The 24444-nt window shown below is 40.9% G+C and overlaps 1 protein-coding gene and 2 long non-coding RNA genes across 5 annotated transcripts in view; 2 read left to right on the forward strand and 1 right to left on the reverse strand.

Moving 5' to 3' along the window:
* LOC139774683 (uncharacterized) overlaps positions 1-24444 on the forward strand; it is a 118014-nt gene that overhangs the window by 39963 nt on the left and 53607 nt on the right. The gene's annotated exons all lie outside the window — the stretch shown is intronic.
* Positions 5092-6527, reverse strand: LOC139774684 (uncharacterized). The gene is made up of 2 exons (XR_011718644.1): positions 6387-6527; positions 5092-5802 (listed from the first exon to the last, which is right to left on the reverse strand). It is a non-coding gene; the product is annotated as an uncharacterized lncRNA (long non-coding RNA).
* LOC139774685 (uncharacterized) lies at positions 7048-17168 on the forward strand. The gene is made up of 3 exons (XR_011718645.1): positions 7048-7161; positions 8189-8427; positions 17089-17168. It is a non-coding gene; the product is annotated as an uncharacterized lncRNA (long non-coding RNA).

Here is a 24444-nt window from a genome sequence, read left to right on the forward strand (position 1 = left end):
CTGTAATCGAGGGTTGTGGCCAGGCTAGTACGAATGTCCATTAACCGGTCATTATCCTCCATTGCGTCACGCACATCGAGAGGTTCGCGTACCCCGACTGACCGAGCGCACCCTTTCACGCTGCTGATTTCTCTCTTTCTCCCTCTCTTTCTCTCCTTCGTCGCCGCTCTCCATTGCGAATATTAAAAGCGGCTGGTGTTTCGTTTCGTAAGGCTTGCGCAATCGCTCGTTCGCGCGCGCGATCTCTCTCTCTCTCTCTCTCTCTCTCTCTCTTCACGAAACGATACCTCACATTGTTAGCAGCCGCTGGCCTTCGCTCTCGTGGGCTCCGAGGGGCGATCGATCCGCTCGTGCGTGTCCGGAGACGAGCCTAATCGGTCGAGATCCACGCGCCCGTTGCTGTTAGCTACGCTGGATCCTATACTACGTAGTATATCGCCGTGCGACGCGTCATACCCGACGTTCGACTCGACCTTGTTTGCGCACAGTCGATCACACAGGGACGTGCCGTGGGAACGAGCTTAGGACACTTTACGCACGTAAAGTCCACGAATGTTCGCTTCGGGGATGAAGTCGAGAGCTGAGATAGCACGAACACGCTCTAATGAAGCTGATTTAACCCTCGCGCTACGACATCAAGGTGGATATAGTGGTGGTTTGATGACAATCCTGTGAGGTCAAGTGGAGTAATTGAAGACATTGAGTAGATGGAACAGTACATTTGATTGTCTAGCAATAAAATTGATTTGTATTAGGAAATCACAGAAAATTACGAGCATTGTGTCGTGGAAATCATTAAGAAAATCATTAAGAAATTGTCACTATTTATTTTGTTGTTGAAAACAATAAGTAAGTGAAAATACGACATGATACACAATCAAATTACAAGGGATAAACGCCGTAATCGGTCAGGACTGGATCTTGGTTACCTATAATATTATTTGAGTGAATTGTACGTAAAACTTCACTCAAATAATATTATAGGCAGCCAAGATCCAGTCCTGGCCGATTACGGCGTTTCCCTTGTAATTTGATTGTCGTTGAAAAATTACCCTTTGCTCTCCACTTGAAAAAGGATTATCTTGATTCACCTCATATTTTTCAAATATTTGGTAAAGTTTTAAAATATAATTTGTAAAACATTTTTCCAATATTTATAAAACAAAGAAAAACGTTATGTTATTTTATATGTGGATTTTATTTTTAGCGTGTTTATAATATATTCACGCGCAATTAGTAGAATTTTTATAAACGTTCTAAAGTTGTTAATTTTTATGGATAATATATGTATAGACTAACAGTTTCAAATCTGCTCTCTAAATTTTCTTCATATGCAATATTGCCTTCTATTCTTCAAGAGGTATAGTTTTCTTCTATTAACTCTGATATTTCGTTCAATTTTATTTCGACCCATTTTTATTTTTAAAATACGTTGATTCCACCATAATAGATATCGTCGCAAGTATTTTTTAAATTGAGCGAACATTTGTCAGATTTTTATTTTTATTTATGTATCTCTGTAAAATACAAGAAAATCGATATGTTGGATTAAAGCCACAATCAAACATGATAGATGTTTGTTTTAACTAGAATATACATATATACAGGAAATTAATATACTGCACCGCGCTATTCACTAATTTGTCACTTTTATCCGTTTTGTATAAATCCGTTTTGTATTGCAGCATGATAATTAGTACATGACCGCGATAGGTGGAAAATTATGTGAATTTCTTCGCTCAAAGATCCTCTTTCTCGCTAACTCCGCTGAAAGTTCACGAACCGAAATGACTGTTCTGGTTTGCAAATCGCAGTGTCTCCGGCCCACAATCCGTCGTCACGCACCGAGCCGACGCCGACCTATTTGCGAAAACTGTCTCGCATTTCTATTAACAAGTTTCGCGCGCGGACGGACGAGTATGCTCCCGTTATCGCGGAACTTGCATTTTCGAGTCGACGCCCACCCTTTAACCCTTTTAATTGCAGCAACACCGCGCATGGTTGTGCTCGCCGTTTTCCGACTAAAATTGGTCCATTTAACTCTAACTGTAATTTGATGGTCCCTCTTTTTTTTTCGAGAAAGTGTCTCTACGCTGTTTTAGTTCAATATCACTCGTTGCTGACAATAACGAAGGTAGATTCATTCCTGATGCTTGATCGTTAATAATGCATGCTTCTTGCATTCATTCATCACGTGACGTTTGTATTATAAATATTTTCTGCCCCAAATCGTCCGTGATAGCTAAAATAAATTGTCAATTTGGACGAGAGAGATTTATCGATATTCCTCTTTCCGCATGACAAATAGGGTTCGAAACGCGAAAAATCATAATATTTTGGCGCGAATAAATGAATAAAGAGATTAATTATAATTGATTGGTTTACATAATAGTTTTTAATATGCAACACATAAAAATTATGCTTATTGGCTCACATGATAAACAGAGAATAATGCAAAATGTTACTTTGTAAATTGGTACCTTTAAAAAAAAAAAGGATTCTGTTAATTAAGATATTAAGAAAATTATTATGATTGTAATATTAATTTCGATTACATACTTTCTTCGTCAGCCATTTTTAATCCTAAAATTTGTATTCTATTGTTTTTCATTTAATTTGAAACACTGATATCAATTTATTTATTTCATGTCATTTCTTTTGTATACACGTAAAAAAAAATAAATCGAAAATCAATTTCAATCGTTTTTTGTTAGCGCTTTACATCATTGTGCTTCGATGTTTTGCAACGAAACGGCCTTAAAACAAGTCGAGGGTTAAAAAATGGTCTGTCTGACGTGAGTTGTAGCGTAACCGTAACTGAGTGTTTATTATCGGGTTGGAATATTGCGGGTGTTCGAGAGACGGCGAGAGAAAGAGAAAGAGACGGCGGATACGACACGTGAAAGCGTGTTAAATCGCGCGATTGACTGTCGCACGCGAGAAACGATCCTCCCGTCGTTACCTCGCCCGACGAGAAGGAATTCTGTGCCTCGTGTACACGCACGCGAAGGTGCGACGGTTGCGAGACGCATACAAGATCTGGCGGGCTACTTTACAACAACGATTATGACCGCGGGACGATATATTGTGTTTTCGGAGCTGGACTTTGATAGCAGGATCAGCGTCCTTATACCGCTCCGCGCTCTTGCCACGCTCAGCAATACGTTAACTCCCTGAATGGCTCGACGAATTTCAGGGAAATACGACGCTGTCTTTTTGCATGGATACAATATATTTACTTATCTATATATATCTCATTATACATATTTTATCTATATCTATTTTAGTTTTTTATATCCATATACAGATACGAGAAATGCTTTATTTTTATCGAGCATAATTATGCTAGGCGAGAAAGTAAGTTTTATCGAGCATAATTATATATGCTATATAGGCGAGAAAGTAAGTTTTCACGTACAAATATAAATTATTAAAACATTTTTATGTTTTAAAGATTTAAATGAATATGTACACACATTTTTTGCAAGAAATATAATTTTATTTACAAAATTTAGTTTTACAATTTGATGCATAAACATATCACGTAAGAAATATAAATATCTTAATGGATTCATAACAATTATACTGCATAGAGTTTGCTATATTAAATAAATCTTTACTAGATGCATAAAATTATCAAAAAGACAAAACTAGCGTGAGACATCCTCGTTTAACAATCTTCGCAGATGCATTTTATATTCGATATTACGAGCAATCGTGAAAATATCACGTAAATTATTACCTGAAAGCACAATATTTCTGCACACCTCTGACGCAATAATGAAAAAGTATTATTCGCTGCGGACGCAAACGACGATGCTCGGTTTTGTTAAGTAACGCGCGATAATAACTCCCTTCGGCCAGGTTTTAATTGCCACCCTATGGGATCTCGCATTCGTCTATCGTACGCAGCAGGCAACGTAAAGGCTAGTTACGCCGATTTAAATAGATCGTGATCGCACCGGCCCCGTCATCGGACGAGATCGAAGGTGGAGATTCGTCCCGGCTTCGTAGCCGGTTAATTATAATGAATTATTCATAGTATCGTTAGACGTCATGGCATCGTCAGGTCGACTAGGCTGTCTCTCTCTCTCTCTCTCTCTCTCTCTCTCTCTCTCTCTCTCTCTCTCTCTCTCTCTCTCTCTCTCACACACACACACACACTCTTTCCTTCTCTGTCCCCAACTCCGGCCCGGCTCCGTGAGACGTTAAATCGTGGTGAAGCTGAGCGAAAGAACAAGAGGGAGAAGGGACCCCGTAGGGTAGGTAGAGTAGGTAGGTGTACTCGCGCGAGCATAAATTACACCTTCGGGAATCATATTAAGTTGAGGACGCGCACGGATATACTATTTACGAGCGAAGCCGGTTGCGAGCGACACGATAATTAGCGTCGATTAGAAGCCTTTTCGACGCTGTCCGATGAAACGCTTTAATTATCGATTATGGGGGCTGCGCCACCGATACCGCGCGTCCGCCCGATCCTTGAGAACGTCGCTCGAAGGACCGTCGCTCTCTCCTTCCACGTGCATACACACCTTTGTGAATATCTCTTTCTCTCCTCTCTCTCTCTCTCTCTCTCTCTCTCTCTCTCTCTCTCTCTCTCTCGTTATAAAACGCCGCGCGGCGTCTCGGTTGCTGCACGCTCATTATTAAGTAGCGCATGGAGCGCAAGGCGCGTGCTAGTTTGTAGGTATGAAAGTTACCGATGAGGGAACACGGCCGAGCCCCGAACTCATCAATTCGGGCAAAACTTTGTCAGTACTATATCCGGTGACTCGACACTCGGGGAATAACGGTAATGCTTCGTTCGCGCCCAATTGCCTTTTAAAGCTATACGCCGAACTTCTCAAAGTCGAAAGACTACTTCTCTCTCTCTCTCTCTCTCTCTCTCTCTCTCTCTCTCTCTCTCTCTCTCTCTCTCTCTCTCTCTCCTCTCTCTCAATTTCGTAACACACCTAACTTACAAAATTATGATGGGTGGAAAGGAATGTTTATAATGGAAGGTGACGATAAATTAAACGCTACAATGGTGCGGAAATTTTGGGAGGGTCTCGGAAGATTAATCGAAAACATTTTATTTTACGAAGAAAATCTCTTTTGTAATTTCGTTTCTATAATTCTGTGTACCTAAATTTAATTAAAAAGTAACTTAATCGACATCAAAGCTTCTACAAAGAGATGGTCTGTAAATAATTAAATTAACAGAAGCTTAATTTTCTGTAGACTCTAATCGAACTTTTGCCGTAACAGAAATTTGATTTGCGGCCTGATTGCGCAGGTTTGTTTTTAAAAGCTGAAAAAGCTACGACAAAAGTGATTGCCTTTATCGAGTTTTCGCTAAGTGAGAATTGACACACACGAGATCGCAAAATTCGAAAACGCTCTGTTTAGTGGAAGATATCGTTACGTACCTATACTCGTATTAAATTCTACGCTTGAAGTTGATGCGTTGCTATCGCTACGTAGAGCGTCTAACAAGGGTTGGCACGAAGCTAAAGCAAACACTAAATAATTCATTAACCTTTCGATAGCCCTAGTGGCAAACACACATGCGGATTGCACGCATGGCTGTCTTCGAAAAGTTGAAAATCAAAAGCAGACTGCTGGAAAACGCGATATCGATATCAAACACACGTAATCGCGGCTCCGTCGTTGGCCTCAATAAATCGCTACCTGTATGGCATAAGCTGTCACGTCGATAAAAATTCGGTGTTTTATTTGGTACAACGGTTTTGACGCTTCTGCATTTGATTTCTCTCGTTTTCTCTTCAGTTCTCTGGATGTGCAATCAGGGTGATGCTCCTACAATTTGAATTACTATAAATTAGATTTGGTTAATTACGCATTTTAATTCTTATCTCAGTTTGTGCCGCGATATATTACGTTACGCTTAATATCAAGTTAACTCCAGATACATTTTCATTAAGCGAAAATCAACTTCGGATTTACTAAGAAATCTCTAACTGCAGAGAAAGCGCGATAGCTCCGGAACTCTCGTGTAAACAGGATAACAGGAAGGACAACAGGAAAGTACAAGAAGTGTTACAAGAAAACGGAGGAAACGAGGGAGGGATGCTATTTACTCTCGGTTTTCGGGGACGTTACTGTACACGGAATTTTCCAACGGGCGAGAGATCGGAAGAGGATGGGTTACGTGGCAAGTTCGTGTAAAAGAGTACGGGAGCGCGTCATCTCCTCCACCCTAAAATCGAAATCGTTCCGCGGTCGACGTTACGTGCCCGACGCAACGACGCCAGACACCGTAATCTGCTTCCTACACGCGCGTACAGCCAGCGGTCACTTCGTCTCGCCGCCGCGCCGTTCTCTTTAGCGCGTTACGCCGTTGGCGGCCTCAAGCAACGTAAACGTACACATAAAAGACGTACATGCACGGTCGCCAGAACGATGAACGAACGGCGCTGTCGTGCTGGCACCGTACGCGTGAGATTAAGTAGTGGTATAGCGGCGCGTTGCGTTGCGTCGTGTCGCGTCGTGTCGCGTCGCGACGACGACGTGGATCGTCGTCGTCGTCGTCGTCGCCGTTTGTCGCGGGTAGCAGTGGTGGTGGTGCGACGTGGTGGGATGCGGCAGCAGATTCGTACGTGACTCGGTGCGGCAGGCAGGATTCCAACCGGCGCTACTCTCGACTTTACGAACCAACAGATCAGTCGAGTCGCGAACCTCGCGGAACGAGCTGCCGCGTGCGCGTGCCTCTATCTCTTTTCATCTTGTGTTTCTCCTCCCTTCTCTTCCGTTCTCCTCGAGTACCGGAGTACTCCGTCTGTCCCTCTCTCTTTCTTTCTCTCTCGCGCTTTCGCTCTCCGTCCCGTCCTGCCTCTCGCGGATTCGCTTTTACGTTGTCATTTGTTCCTCTCCTTGTCGCTCCTGTCCGTCTCGCGCTCCGCTCCGTGATTTCTCTCCTCTTCGTTCGCTCCTCGTCTCCCTACCCGCCGTGGGATAGACCGTCTCTCCGTCTCCGTTTCGTCCGAGCGCTTCGCGTATTCCCTTCTGCGTCTCACCTGCCACCTAGCCCCGTCTCGGTCACGCACACCACTGACTTCATGCTCGTCTTCCTCTCGCCCGCGGCCGCGAAGCACGTCGTATACGACGTACGACGCGGCGGCTGACAGGCCGCCGTCGCCGACGAGGAACACCGAGCGGGTACGAGTCCGGTCGAGAGCAGCGCGGCACTCGCGGCAACTCGCGCGCTCACAGGACCCGCCGCTGCGCCGCCGCGAATATCAGCTGCCAAACGCAGTGGACGCGCGCACTGAACCGTCGATCGCCCGCGTGAGAGACACTGCGAGACGACGTGACGTTCCACCCTCGCCGACGATAACGAGGCTCGCGATATCGTTATCGCGGCCGCAGATTAACGAGGGGAAATCCCGGCCGGCCTCGCGTCTTCCTCCTTCGGCCGCGCGTTCTTTCGTTCGAGCGCGCCGATCGCAGGCTGCGACTCTCTCCGCTGATGATCCACATCGTTTCGCGTTAGGATCGGCTTCTCTCTTCGAGCGCGCATCTTCCAGGAAGCCAGGAAAGCCGATCGATCTTCGTCGCGTAAACGATCCGCACAGTTGGCGGAGTGCGTCGTAGCGACTTTTGCGCGTCACCCTGTGATGCAAGGTGTGTTTACATCGCGAAACTTTCATGTTAATTTTCCCCGACTGTCATTAATATCTTTCGCCTCGGCGTATTACGCGTGAACGTGATAATTCTGGGTAGTTAATGCTCATCTTACGGTACGTTTTGCTCAAACAATTGACAACTCCGTGTCATAAACTCCCGTTTAAACGTCAAAGTTAGCCGTGCACGACGTCGAATGGTTGTTTATCAAAACTTATTTTACACGCAAATCCGGGAATTACCGCGAGAACGAAAACCACACAACGTTCTCGAGACTGCACCTGAGACTCCGCGCCGCATTCGTCGCGCCGCATAACAGGAAGCTCGCGCGTAAAACCCACTTGCTCCTTTTCTTTTTTCAGCCTACCGTCTACGTCAGTGTGATTAGCCGCACCGGTTATCTGAAATTCAAATCGCGCTATTTCCATCGTACGTGGCCGAGCGCGGAGAGCATTTTTTCACGTATCTTTTGACATTTAGGCGCATACGAGAGGTGTCTCATTTTACGCGTCTCTTCTGCAATCGTCCGATCGGTATGCTTCTTTGTTGAGGAAATCCTCAGTTTGTTTTAGCGAGTCAATCAGGTTTGGCGTTCGCAGGCCGCTCGATTAGTCGAGTCGCATCGTCGTCGTTCTCGGGATCATTCCCTGAAGAGGATAAACCGCGCTCGCACGCTATCATCGCACGTCGAGTGGGGGGGGGTATACATTGTAAATTACCGTTCTTGCCGGCAGCCGTACTTAGGCGCACCTGGGCACGGCGGAAGGTGCAAATGGTCTCGAATTGCTCGGCAAGAAGGAGGTAATAATAGCGCCTACCATTTGATACCTCCGCCGTTTACCGCTAGTGGTTGAGAATTATAGGCGCGCGCGTCGATTTGTCCGATAGATAATTTCAACGTGTAATCCGCTTTTCTCCGCGCCGCTTTTACTTATCCGTTCGGTTTTCGAAACGACACGAGGCGGAGCGGTGAGGCGCTTTTCGCTCGCGTGGATTTCGCGCACGGCGTCGCGCGAGAAAAATCCGTGCATTGCACGGCGGATGATTCCTGTATCCGTTATAAAATAAGCCGAAGGCGATCGCGCGTTTCTGAAATCGATTGGATCTATCGCCGATATACGGAATCGGAGCCGCGATCGGATATGACCGACGCTTAGATCTGCACCGCGTCGCAGATCTGATAAATCTGATCATAATTTTGACTTTGTCTTCCTGCAGGCAGGCATCGGTTAACGTGTAACGTGTAACGGCAGTTTTGCAATTAGAGTATTTTTTGGAAACGTTAGATGCATTTTTGCATAAATTGAATTTATTTAATCGTGTCAGTTAGTCCCGGTCTATAATAGGTGTTTTAAGCTTTAAGCCTTAAGAAATTGTTCAATCACAGTTGAATTTGAGGAGAATAATTGACTGTGATTGGTCAATTTCTTAAGGCTTAGGGCTTAAAACACCTATTGTAGACGGGCACTTACATATCAATTTACATCGATCCAATTACGCCATTTACTTTTCTACGTTCTGAGATAACTGAAAAATTCGTGGTTGTTTTGTTATCAGTTTCATTAACTTAACTGTCGTTAATTCACCTGAGCATCTTATGATTATTCGTTTGTCGATAATTTAGACATTAACAGAGCATATGGCTCCATAAAGTCTTGATATCTATGTTGTGCGTTTGTATAGTATATAACTTGTTACGTAACAAATTACTGAAATTTCATTGCCTATGTAGGGGAAGTGTTACGAAACACGTAGAGAATTTCGCATCGGAACAATTAGCGTAGGGTTGGGTTCTACGTTAGAATACCCGTAGGGTGTTACATTAAGAGGCCGCCAATTAGGAACACGTTTGATTGCTATTTAACTTGTTAGAAGACACGCCATTCCTGAACTAAGCTTAACCGAGTCATTTCGTGATCGAATACTCCCTTCAAAGTGTCCGTACACTTAAAATCTAGTACAGTTCTCTGATATAAATGATATAATGATACGACTGAAGAAAGGGATTGTTGGACAAATAAAACAATCAACAAATAAATGCACAAAATAATTATTATAAACTACGAAGCAAAGCTGTAGGAGAGAAGAAAGTCATTAAGAAAATTAAATCTCTTATCGCCCTGAGAATATTTTTGTGAGCAATTATTCGCATGCATTGTACAGCCTGTATTTAGCAACGACAAGTAAAACGTCTTAAGTTGTGCTTTATTCTCGATGCACAAAGAAATCTGTTTGCACATTTCATGAACGCTTTGTACAGCTTCAGCTCTTATCTGTAAACGCGTCGTTTCGCGCGAGGCGTCGTTTGACGCGTGCGCGCGCGACGATCGGCGAGTTCTTCGTGTCGGGAAAATGATGCAACTTGTTGACGCCGGCCTGTCTTTATATAAGTTCCGAGTGACGGCGCATTTATCTTTCACTCTAAACGCTCCGCGATATCGTCGGGATACGGATCCGCCGGGAGAAACTGATTTTCGCGATAGAAAGTCGAGAAGACTCGAAAAAGGTTGCGGTCAACGCGAGCAAAATTTTGCAACGCAACCAGACAGATTCGCACGCGTATCGAAACAGCCGACGTTTTCTCCTCTTGGTATCTTATTCCAGAATCTCTTCTTGTAAGTGCTATTTAAGGCTTTTGCGTCTGAATCACGAAGGATCCGCGCCTCGTCGATCCGGATGAGATCACGCCGCGCCGCGATTGCTTTCTTTCGCGCTGACGATTTCGCGAGCAGTGTCTCGCCGTCTCCCAAGGACGGCGAACCATTAGGTGTCGTTTTCTTAATAAGGGGCGAAAAGACGCATACGCACGAGGGAAGCATGATTTACCAACGTTATCTCTCTTGTAATGCTGCCACTCGCAGATCAACTTTACCTGCTCATTGTCAGATATATTTAGGCAAATTTATATTTTTTAAATGTAAAACTATACGATCAAATTTTGTTAGATTGATTGCTCTTAATGTCAAATCGAAGCTCTAATCGGTGGAACCTAATTACGCTTACAATTAGCGAAAGAGTTAAATAATGTGCGTCGAGCACACGCTGTCAGTGATCAAAGATTTTTGCCACTTATCGAGAAAGTACTCGGGGAGTATCCTTTTCATCTTCCATTAGAAACATTACTATAATGTACCAGGGGGAAACGCGCCGAGGGAGGCGTATCGCGCACGGGCCGCATTGTAATCGCGCGCAGTCGCTCCGATAATCGTTTTATGACGAATGTGAAAGAAACACTTTGTCCAAAGGGTTCACCTCATGCGCGGAACGGAAGCGTGACTCACGAGTGGCTCAGGCTTATCGGCTCCTCGGCACGATAAAAAGTCCCTGGCGCCGCCGCCGCCGCCGCTGCCGCCGCGCCGCCGCGTTTGTATAAACCGTGGGGTAACATGGGGTGGCAAAGTGCCATGGCATAAAGAGGAAGTGCTTCCGCGAGCGACGCGAGCGAGCGAGCGAGCGTATTTTTATCTCTCGTCCTTCGTAAAGGCATGCCCCGGTGTCTAATGTATTAATGTCGGAAAGTAAAACCTCGACGCGCGCGCACGCCGTAGCCGGGGTATCGCGTTGACATTTCATTTGCGTGACTATTCGAGAAGACATGATTTATGATCAAGACGCGTGGTTGATTTGCGATGCGTTAGTGAAACGTGCACGGAAATATCAGAAAAGTTTATTTTGGTTTGAATGATGGCTATAACAATGAGACGTCTAATATTTAGACATTTAATTTGTTTAAGGTACCAATTAACATAGAAAACTCTGCCTCATGCAATTTTAATAGTAATAATTATTTTATCAAATCTTATCAAAACGTTTATCTCAACTTACCTATGCTATATTATGCTAAAATTATTGATTTTTATTGTTATATCGCTTTCTATGACTACTAGCAACATTCATGACTAAACATAAATCACTTTTGATTTATAAAAAATGTCGAAAATAAATAAATGGATATTGAAAGACGTCGACAGCGCTCTTGTTAATTAGATATACAGTCTCTCTTCTATTCATTCCATTTAAAAATGAAATGACTTATGGCACGGAACTTAATTCGATAACGGTATTAACTCACTTTAAAATTACATGCTTGCATATCATGTACATATGCAAAGAAAAAGTACGTCCGCGGTTCAGTCGCGGTAGAACGAAAGGGGTTAATGCACACGCGCGTACGTGCGCACGCAAGCGACAGTTCACCTTTTGCGAGAGCTTTTGCGGCGGGCGGCGCGCGAGGACCATTGTCCTTATCGTCGTTAATAATTCATTTGATTTTATTTGGTCGACGCGTCCCGACGCGCTTTATTTGGGATTAGATTCGCATGGCGATGCATTCAAACGGATTTCTCGCGAGACCACTGCTCCCCGTCACTTCGCGTGCGCATGCACCGAAAGAGAAAATATCCCCTCTCGTCTCTTGCCTTCCTTATACTTTATTGCATAAATAAAGCACGAGCTGCTGAGTCCAGGCGATCCTTTACGGTGTCCGTGGCGATGGGACGAAGGAGGAGGACGGTCGGTAAACGCAGTTTTGCGGATTAGCAATGCTAACGTAATCAAAGAGAAGCGAGATGTTTTCCTGTCGCACAATTAAACAATGTCTTGAGAGGTCGAAAAACATTGCGGCTTCGTTCTCGAAAAACCGTTCCGCGCGCGCGGTAATTAACCGCCGAAGGAAATCCCCAAGAAGAGAGATTTTACGAAGTAATCTCATAATGCCGTAATACAGTGCACTCTGCTACACTTCGCTACACTTTCAACCTCGGTTTATCTAACTTTACTCGCCCATCTTTAAAATCGTAATGGACGTTATCTTGCTATTGCAACAAAATGAGCAACAGCGGTTTTATCAACTACATTTGTGCAGATATTTAACCAATAGCATATCGAGATTCGTTATTGTCCGTTTTAAGCGTGCGCTAGTCTTTATGCCTTGATCTATTCTATAATGAGTGCACCGTAATGGAGTAATATAATGAAATGAAAGGGTGAGATATAGAAAACATAGATCTTTTATTCTGTTCTAGCTACGACAAATTAACAAAATTGCTAACATATTAATTGAGACATCTTAATATTTATTAATTTATTCGAATCGTATTACTGATAAACATATACTTTGCTCATGTTTTGGAAATGATAGGATGCATAAAGAACGACTAAAGATCTTTTAATTTTCTATATTTTTCTATATATGTAACGTAGATATATTTCTATATCTATACTCACTGATGTAACAAAAATCAGAACGCGCACGTTCGTAGAACAAAAAGGATGATTCATCGATCAAGCATGACTGAAACAAAGAGACTGGATGCAAAGTGACATTATCTTTAAACATCGTCAATTTTGCTTTACACCTGCTTCAATTTTGTCTGCGGAACAGCAAGGGAAGGAGTGAGAAGGGAAGAGAAGGTTTTTCATGAGAAAAAAAGACGCGGAGTGAAGTAGACGATACCGCAGAAAGGTGGAATATAAAAGACCGCACAAGGTTTTATCGCACTTGCTGAGCTAACCATTTCACACGCTTCGCGCGGCACTTACTTCTTTCTTGTTTTTTTCTTCAAAATTGACAAAAGTCACACGATAAGCGCAGATCTAATCTTGACGCATGAAGTCTGTTCGAAACACTTTTCACTAAGTTGCAAATGTGATACTCGTATAAAAATGATCTTCCCCCTTACGTAATTATTATACATATATATTGTCTATTATAAACTTCTCGATAAAATAATAAATTTGATATATTATATATCTGTGCATTAATCGTAACAATAATTAAGATTTCGTATTACTCATAAAATTACTTTAAAAGTTGTATAGAGATTTTCTATTTAGAACTTTAAAAATATAAACGCGATATTTGTTTACTAATTACATCAACTTGCAAAATGCAGCATGCAATTAAAATGCGTTTTTAGATATCTGAAATATTTCCATTTCAGTATCTTCCATTTTGTTTTTAAATCATCATCTTGGTGTAATGAATGACGTGATATCGTATAGGTATGACTTTGAATAATTCGACCGAAAAACGTAACTGCTATATATAAGTTCAGTAAGAGTAGTAACAGATAGGGAAAATACATTGTCAAGGACTTCAGTAGGCACATATCAGTTTTCGCTATAGTCGCTTTGTGATATCTACATCGAGAAGTACAATGGCTGGTTGTGTCACTAATTTGTTGAGTTACGTCCGGAATGTGCAGGTGTGTAGCAGTGCTGTTTACCTTCTTTTCTAAGTTTATTCAATTAAGTTATTTAATATATTTGTTGCTTATATGATAGTTTTTGTTTACGCGCCCTACTGTTTAAAACAGTAATCTGACGTCATTACAAAGATCCCTTAACTTGCTCTTTAAATAATTTGACGATTTTAAATGCTATTTAATTATAGCGATAGGACTACTAGCAATTTATCGTATGATCGGAGAAATATAGACGTATGGTGTTAAATTTGCCAGGATAACTGTCCCAATACAAAACTATTCGTTAACTATTTATCTTTGAAACGTTAAAACTCGATACGCGTAACCAATCATAGTTACTTTCACATATGGAAGATTTATACGATTTGTTACTTTTATTGACAAACTGCGGAAATATATTCGATCACGATTTCATGTTACCATTCACCACGATATTGTACTCCATTCTGTTTTAGTTATTTACCGATGAAAACGAATATGTTTCATACCGTTCCCGGATAATTATAACTGACTGTATACGCAATAAACTTTTATTTATACAAATAATCGAAAAAATAGAAATATATATCCAAATAAAATTTGTTTTCACGAATCGATTGTAGGGAGGACGATTATCTGTTCTCCAATATTATAATTATTATTAATATAAATTAGATAAATCGTCATATTAGAATTAATAAACGTAAATTAGGTATTTTACTTAGGTCAACAAATCGTTGTTCACGAGAGATAGACGAAGTAATTTGAAGCCAAAACATATTGCATCGCATAGCTTCGCGAAACGGAATTTCCAATATTCCGTTACGGAACTTGGCCAAGGTTGTTCCTCCCGAGTATGTTTTGCCGCAGAGGAGCGTAGACAAAGAATAAAAGTCTCGTCGCGGTGTTTCGCTCTGTCGAGGCTTCCAGCTGCGATTTGTCCTAATTCATTTCTCTGTCAATGGTCACTTCTTTTTCCGAGAAGAATAAGAATGGCCATATCGCTTTACGGAGAAAATCGATATAGCAATTAATTACACGATAATAAGTATATATAGTTTGTCGGTTTTGTTTAATCGACATTTTTATATATAAATCCAATTTTTTACACGCTAGTGAACGAAAGAGATTTGCTTCGCGAAAACGATACTAGTGGGTTGCACCTCTATATAGATTGAACAAAAGCGCGTTCATGAATACTTTCATAAGCCACTATGCATTATAAAACTTCGTTGGTAAATCAAATTGCGTTCAAATAATGAGCTGGAAGTTTTGCGGAGTTTGATAACTCCGAAACTCTTGACAAATACACTGCCGCGCGCACCGTTCCTCATTTAACGTGGCTTTTTTTACGCTTTGCCGTATGTTTCGGCATTTATTCTTCAAGCACTGTGGGCGTCCTCTTTGTCGTGAAACGTCGCTGAGATCAATTTCAAACCGCGAAGCGAGATGCGGTAACTTTTTCTTGGAGTTAAAAGGTCGGAACGCCTTTTGCTCGGCTTTTACATGAAAGAAACCGGAAAGCTCGTCGGTTTCAACTACTCCGACTTGAAGATACTTTTGGTTATCTACTTCAGAGAGATTTATATATAAAATTAACTGAGCGCGCGCTCTCAGTTTTCGTAATAATTTCAAATTCAGTTTATTAAGCAACTCTTAAGATTTACACTAACAAATAAACTGTTCTTACAATAGTAAATTGTTTTTTCTCTAATGCGTTTTGGAAATCTATTCTTGAATTTTGATATAAAACAGACTTTTTGGTACCTTTTATATATAGAATATCTAAAACTTTTCGCACTTTTCTTTAATTTGGAATTGATTTCTTTTATAGAAAACATGATCATCAAAACCATATCGTTTTAACATTTTTTGATATTAAAATTTATAATAAATAGCTTTGCAATTAAATACAATTTGAAATTAAAATTGATTTGAATCCAAATAAAAATACTTAAAAGAAAATCTTTCAGCCGTCTATATATTTTAAAATTTTGAACGTAACAATTCTCGTGCTCAAAAGATTTGTCATGATGTTGACAGGTAAAAAAATCCATAGAAAGTACGAAAAATATAGAAATATGGAACATCAAAGTAAACACACAAAAAGCTCCCATTTTCAGTTAAAACATAAACTCGTTTTTTTTTGCAAGAAATCCGAAATAGTTTAGTCGAAATGGCTCTGTCGTTGACAATCCGACGCGTTATGTTATGTCGATACACTAAACGAGCAACAGGTACGAGGGCAGTATAAATCGAGAGCTAACAATTGAAGCGCATTAATTCTCGCATCACGGCCGTCGTGTTCGAAGAAACAGCCGATAGCCGAAGGTCGTCAATTCCGCGCCTCGATTGGTTCGGTATGAAATGCGAGGCTCGGGGCTTAGAGACCTCGTGTAGCGCTCGGTCAGTAGACAGATATTCCGCTGATAAGTCGTAACGTGATAACGCGCGCCGCAGTTTCTGCCGACGCGACGCGACAAAACGCCTCGCTGCGTGAATTTCCGCCGCGATCGCTGCGAACGTAAGGCAATTTGTCGTCGCTGGGTTGGCCGCCGGTTGCTGGAGTAAGTCATTTCGTTGTTATCGTCGTGCTTTTGAAAATCGTTTTACTTAGATCCGCATGATATCAATTATCAGATACGATTTGCGCAAATACAAAGCGCAATTTCTCATTAGAATTCATTAAGTGTTGATACGACACGATATTATACATAAAGACGTGAGAGGAAGTAAAATGTGCGTTGATAGATGTCAATAAGGCTATCTTTGGAGGAATATCGCAATTTTTATTTGCTACTTGTTTAATCATTTAATCGTCAAACCTTTTCAGTATTAAACTTTGTGTCTACAATGTATTTAATATTGATTAATGTTGACATTTAATAATTAACATATGTTTGCAATATATGATTACGATATTACAGACACGCGAATCTAGCAATTAAACACAACTCGAAAGTTATATCGATTTCAACGTCTGACTAACATGGAGAGAAAGTCTCAATGTGTCGATAGGTATCAATATAGATGATATTATTAGAGGAATATCGCGATTTTTACTTGCTACTTTGATCTTTTAAGCACCAAACTTTTTCAATATTAGTTATGTTACAGATAAAAGCTCTTTTGCATCTATGATATATCTATATATATAATATTGATTAATGTTGACATTCAATAATTAACATATGTTTGCAATATATGATTACGACATTACAGACACGCGAGTCTAGCAATTAAATACAACTTGAAAGATAATTATATCGATTTTAAGGTCTCTGATTAACATCGAGAGAAAGTTCAGAAGTCTCCCCATCGTGCGAAGTCTTATAACTTTCTGTATCGTATAACGTGTGATGTCTTCGTTTCGATTTATCAGAGGATCGAGGGGGAAGAGCCGAGTGAAGTGCCGTGGCAGAGCGCGCGCAGTCGCCGCGCACAGTGATATAGTCGTGTACAAAATATATTTTTGTAATACCTGGAGAAAAGAACTTTCGCTCGAGTCTTACGATCTGCCGGGCGTGAGCCGGTCGTTCGAATTGGCGGCGCCGATTCGGGACAAGCTCGGCAAGTGCGTGGTGGACGACGACGACGACGAGGGAATCGGTAGCATGACCAAGATCCGGTGCAGAATCTGCGAGCTGCTCGGCGAGGATCAAGGCCTGAGTCATGGACTGAGCCACCCCTGCCACCTGACGAACCTGAATCACCTCAGGCCGGGGCTGAACAGTCCGCTGCCTAATATGAACTACTTGAACCATGGCTTGCTCAATGGCCTCTATCTTCCGCAGCTCAAGGACATGATGCTCGCCGCCTACTTGCTCAGAGGTAACGATCAACGTCGAGATATGTGTCGACGAGAGAGACACGCGTTTTTTAGGCTATGAGCAGTTCTAATTTATTTAGCACGATGATTTTATCTACTAACGAAAAATATATAACAGCCGATTATTTATATTATAATCTGCAGAATTTGCTCAAAGAAGCCTCGATGAGACATTAAAATTTTAATATTCGAGATGTTAAACCTTTAAAAATTAAAGATTTCTAAATTAAAACAAGCTTACGGAAATAATTATGTTATGTTTTATTTTACTTTTTGTATTATACTTTATTGTATTAAAGATATTTCAGTGTTAAATTGAGGTAACAGAATATTGAGCACAGAACGCACGGTTTAATTGATGAGAAATTAGTAAAGCAGCACATATCGGTAATTTATTTAATTTACTCGGTGAACGATGATTCTGTTCAGTCGATAAATATCAAAATAGCTGATATTCCAATTTTTGCGGTAATTAAAACTGCTCGAAAGCAAAAACTGTATCACGACAAATAAGTCCGACTAGATACGCGATTTAATTGACTGCCACCGGCAGTTCGAACTGGGGAGTGTGTCAAGCATGTAACTCAGTTAAATGTGCAACGATTTTATTCATTAAGGATAAACGTGAAAATCGGTAATATAATTATAATCTTTTACATTGTTTGCATTTGCCTCGGGAAATCGCGTTGAGACGATCGAAGCGATTAAAGCGATTGAAAAAATTCATTGGGAATTATCTTAATATGAAAACGTATGTCAAACGTGTCAACGATCGATTTATTTTATGCGTGATTATTTTCTTCATTGATGATAAATATTCAAATCGATATCTTATCATTATTAAACCGATATTATTAAATCTGTAATTGATCAAAGAAATCGGAATGCGTCGATGATATGAGCGCTTTAACTAGTGGAAAGAATTCCAGTAAACAGTGTATCGATCGCATTTTATTTGCCTTGTTTGATTATGGTTTCATAACTCAAATATAGATTGTTTTTTCGCGATAATTATACTTTGGCATAAAAATCGCGTCGGGACGTATCGAACGCGATGTGACACGTGCAATCTTAAACGACGGGAAACTATAATTTTCATTCCGCAACGATCGCGTTTAATTGTTTCGATAATTTTACCTGCCGATTTTTCCTTTTTGTTATATTGTCTTATTATTGTCACAACGCTTCTTTTTAACAGAGTTATTTATTATATACATTATCGTAAAGGATAATCACGCGACTTAATTAGCTTTTATTGAAAGCGAGTAAGATTATTATTGTTATCGTAGCCGTCTGCGTATTATCAGAAGGAACCTAATTGCTTATTATTGACATATCAATACGTTACTCCCTTTGTATTTTCATTAATATTACATCGGATTTATTACCGCACGATGTGTAATTGGCACGAGTCTCAATGTACCTATCGATAACCGCGAATATGCGCTCTCCTCCTTTCTTCGCCATTGCAAAATGCGTATCGTTATCGTGTTTCCAACAAGCTGAATTCACGTAAAACGAGCACGTATCAATCGGTAACCCCTAAGATGTCTTACCGCTCAGACGTTTCGCTTTATTCTCGCGTGGCTGCCCTTCGAGATCGGTTTTATTCGTAACGTTACAACCGCGCTCGCAGGACAAAAGTGATATCTCACCGTGCTCCGCTTCAGCGTAAAAGCGCGGCGACAAGAACTCTAAGTCACCGAACGAACGGCTGAATAATAAATGCGCGCCATCCCCGGTTCGATTTTGGACCCGCAATGATATATTTTTCACATCGCTCGCGGTAAGATAGAATCGTATTTCAGTGGCATTTTGTAACGTTCGGCGATATTAATATATCTGACACGATTAGTTGAAATGTTTTCCAACGATGATATTAATATAGCCCTATTAATATACACATATCGTCTGAATTTGCGCTATTTGGCGTAACCGAGTTTACCGTATTCCGAATTAGTATTAATTATTGACATAAATGTTCTGTTACTCAGCGACACGGGATGAAATCTTAACGCTAGAAGCCTAGACAATTATAGATTATCACTAAAAGAAAGTGGAAACATTATTACATTAACAAGAATTTTCCATGCAATATTAGACGAATCAAACATGATAGAACATTCCAAGCTTGCGTACAATGTCTAAATATATTGTTTAACTTTCTTTTTTTTTCACATGTATTAGTCACGCAATTAAAAGAGAAACTTTATTTTAGCTTTTATAATCTTTAGACGTTTTGCTCTCACGTCATGCAACATACAACACTCGAAATATTGTATGAGCAATCATTTGCACTCAAGAGTCCGTCGTTATCCGCTAGAATAATTGATGCAGTTTATAAATTAATTATTGGATCGTACGATCGAAGGACAGCGCAATCCGAAACGTGATCTCGCACCACGAACCGCATTGAATCCGCACGAGCACGCTATCGACCAGCGGCCGCGTAACCGTATCATTCAAATATTGACAGCTGCATTCTACGGGTCGCCACCGGTATTCCTCGTATCGCCGATTTTTATCGCGAACCGCCGATCGATACCTCGACCGTGTCGGCTGAGACGGCGGCGGCGGCGGCGGCGGCAGCGGCTCCATCGCCGAGGATGTGCAGCTCTTTCACTCGTCCGAGAAGTGGTTCATTTCTGCGCAAACGTACTCGCATATGTCGGTCTGATTTTATGATAACGTTGGTCGGCTACCAAATCGCCGCGCAAATATGACATGCACGATACTTTATTCGCCGTTCCCGCCTGCCCCCCGCAGCCCCATTTCCCGATTTTCCGCTCCCTCGACCGCATATTTTGTGTGCTTGCTCGTTGATCTTCGCGAATTTGTATGTACGCTTTCCGCGCGCTGTCGGGGAAAAATGTATCGCGAGCACGCCGCGAAATATGGCGGGCTTGCGCGCACTAAAGCAAGGTCAAAATTTGCATCCATCTCCATTTATGGTCAATTCATCGCTCGGCGTCAACGTTTTAATAGTTAACAACCCTTTTACATCCGTATTTTCAACGATGTTGAAGGAGATACAACGAAGATACAAACTACTCTCTTTATTTATTTATGTCATATATAAATTAGTGAGAAGGAAATTGCAGTTGACATATCATATATAATTATCGTCATTCAAATCAATTTGCTGCAATGGTTCGTCAAATATTTGACATTAATGTATAGTTGTCCAAGTATATCCAATATCTGGATACGATATTGTATCGCATTTTATCACCTCCAGCTTTTTCGCGTGTAAATGATGGAATAAATATCATAAATAGATTTACAACAAAGAATATTAAAGAGAATATTACCTCTCAGGCAACGAATCAACAAAGGAAAATAATAGAGTTTATTTCGCTCAAACAATAGAGTTTATTTGTGAACTGTATATGGACTCGCAATGGTCATCCAATAATATCGCGCTTCGAATATATTTGCGTAACTGTTTGTTATTCCATATTGGTTTTGTTATTAGACGCGTTAATGTTTCTTGCTCGCAACAGCATGAACGTGATGGACAATCTCGCACGTAATAGCCTGGAAGTAGATTAAATGTATACAACTTTTATTTTCTCTGCTTTTTTAAGTCGGTTTAGCTCTACCTTGATTTGAAAAAATATATTTACATTTTGCAGATTGATTAAATATGTGCTGTTAGCCTGATTTTTTTATATAAAAAATGCATCGATCCTTTATTATCACGCGATTTTATTTAGCTGTGCATCGGCTGTCTCTGATCGAAAAACGCGTAAGTTTCGTGCAATAATTAAATTCAACGAAGTGTGTAACGGACAATTGTGATTAAATTCTTTGCATTCGCTATAGTGGAAAAAACATTGGGGCTTTATGTGGAATAGCTTAACAAAGCCGGTAAGAATTTTGCACGAAGAAAGGCGAATTACATGTCGAGTGGAAGGAAATTTCAATTTCTGAAGGAAGAGTAAAAAACATGCGACTTGTCATATGTAGAGAGCTTTCTAGACAAGAGAGATTTCAGCAATCAGAATATTTTTCTTTTGATAAAGGGATATTTCTAGCAGTATCTTTTTTTATCTTCAATATAAATTACTGTTTTTTTTAAACGCATTAAATCTTTTTTTTTTCCAATAATTTTGGTTATATTAATTTACATTAATCTTTGCATTAAACTTGCATTAATCTTTTCCTATCAGTTTTTATTATTACTATTCTAAAGTTTCAAGTAATATACATAGCGTTTATCGAATACCGTGAAAATATTGTGATTGCCCCATACTCAAGATTCAATTAGTAAGATTTCAGATCTTTAAGCCGAACAATAATCTTTGTTAATTGGCGCGCCGAGCTGAAATAGCCGCTAATGAAAACGCGGGGGCAATTAATAAGGTTTCGAAAGTCAACTCGATTGTCCTCACCGGGGAATGGCTCGCGTTAAATCAGCAGGCTGGATTTCCGCGCGTTTCACAACTTTCGCGAGTTTACGTTAATCGCAAATTACGAGTCGCCGCGCGCCGGCGATGAGGATGGCGTTCGGGTTTATCGATAATCGGCGTCCCCGTTTACCGCGCGTCGCCGCCGCTCGAGAGAGAGAGAGAGACGCAATTTGCCAGGACGGAGAGACGGTAGAAAATGTCTGCCTCGTGGTCTGCCTCGCGACTATGACCTTGATTTACGATCTTTCGCTGACCCTAACGTCAACCGAGCACGGCCGGCCCGCTCTCACGTACCACCATCAAAATGATCACGTTTACATCGGACGGCGGGCAGCGCGAGAATTCCACGTGTCCCGCATTTAAGCCCGACGACGATTTCCGTCATATTCTCGCATAATTTACGAACGCACACCGTTCGTTGGCGACGCGACGACACACGGCACACAGATCAGTTGAGTACGCGTGTGTACTGATTGTAACGAATTAATTCGCATGTTATGCCGAATTACACGCGACGTTAAGCGAATGCACTGTGCGAAAATTTAATTGTAGAAACTTCTCGTATCGCCAATTACGAACATAACGTTGAAATTTTGTGCCTAAAATATCGCGGCTTCGTATCGCGGCTCTACATTTGAGACGATTAATTTCAAATAAGACAACGTCAAATTTTAATTGCTTATTAACTTATTGGCACACCGATGTAGAAAATTGAAATCTTATCTCACACTTTCTCTCTATAACGTATTTGATAAGTATTGAATAGAATCGAATGTATGTCTTACGACATCTGAATCTAATTTTAATTGGAAAATTAAGAAATTTTCTCGATCGAGAATTGAAAAATTATCGGGATATCTCTTTTGGCTCGAGATTTAATTTGTAGACTATAATTTAGGAAATTCTCGTTTCTCTCTTTCCCCATCTCTCCCTCCTCTCTCTTTCGAAGTTTCTCCGATTTGAAGTATCGCTTCGATACGTCAAAGTATCGTTAATTAAACATCGCGGGTATATATATCGCTGGAGATATAATAATTGCCATAAATATTTAGTATCAATTAATTACAGGGATTAGTCCACGCGAGCCTCGTCTCCCGATCACGCGTCGGCCGCGCGAGGAAAGTCGACATGCCCGTTCTTAACCAGCGCGCGATCGTAATCAGTGATTACTCGATTCAGTGCTACGTGGCAAGAATCGCGAACGGCGAGCCAACGAAGCCAAATAGACTCGCGGACGATCGCGCGATCGTTGCGAAACGTGCGCACGCATATATCCCATATATACATATATCCGGCCGGCCGGGATGTATAACGTCGGGACGAGTTGCGTGCCGAGCGAATTTTACTTCGCTTGTCACCAGAGACTACGACATTATACGCGAGAGCGCTAGTTGTGCTTCACTTTCTCACGATTGTAGATTGAGATGTACACGAGATCTCCGTGGTAGGAATGTCACTGTCCGGCATAATGTCATTCGTAGCATGAGAATTTTCAAGTATTGTGTAAAAACGCAGCCGGAATTTTTAGATTCGGAAATAAATCATGGACTGTTACAAGGACGATTATACGAAAAGAATTGCCTTATCCTTGTACAAAAATGTATATACTTAAGGATAATACCGTGTTATTTCACAGTCAATATAAGAGACGAAGAAGTTGACGTTAAGAAATAAATTTAATCGAGAGAAAAAAATACCTATGTATAAATATTTGTTCTGAAATCTCCGTTTCCCGTATTGCAGTCTTCAATATTTTACTAACTTGACGGCAAACGTGTATTATAAGTCTGTTACCTTGTGCAAGGGATATGGCGGTAAGCCAGATTCCGTTATACCGAATCTACACTCGTAATATCAAAATTGAAACTCGTGTGCGGAAACCCGACTGCGATTCTATACGGCCATGAAATTCTCCGTCGTCTTACAAATCAAAATTAGAATACGAATCTACACACATATTCGTTGGCATAAGCTCGAAACAGGGGCAGATAAAGAGTATAGACAAAGAAGAGGCAAGTTGTCTGAAAGAAGCATCTTGTCCTTTGGTATATGGAATGTTTATCATAAATAATTCATGTGTAAAGAATGGACGCAAAGGAGGAAAACGCTTTATTTAAAAGGATAATTTCGAAACAATATAAGCCTTGATAAATAAATAAAATTAAATCAATCTGTGCTTTATCATAAAAAGGGGCAATGGATAGAAAAAAACAAAATGTTTAGCAGATAATGTAAAAAATTTGCAAAATTCCGAAATGGAAATATTGATATTATTATTGCGCTGCCAATGCGTTTCGTGCAATTGTATATCGAAGCGCTAGGAATTGCCGCATGAAAGAAAGTCAGTCGTTCTCAAGACTTTCACAAGTGGAGTGATTGTAACGAGAAAGAG

This window comes from Temnothorax nylanderi, unplaced genomic scaffold (assembly GCF_030848795.1).
Source record: "Temnothorax nylanderi isolate EJ_2023f unplaced genomic scaffold, tnyl_v1.0 TNYL_tig0085_pilon, whole genome shotgun sequence".
Classification (NCBI taxonomy): Eukaryota; Metazoa; Arthropoda; class Insecta; order Hymenoptera; family Formicidae; genus Temnothorax; species Temnothorax nylanderi.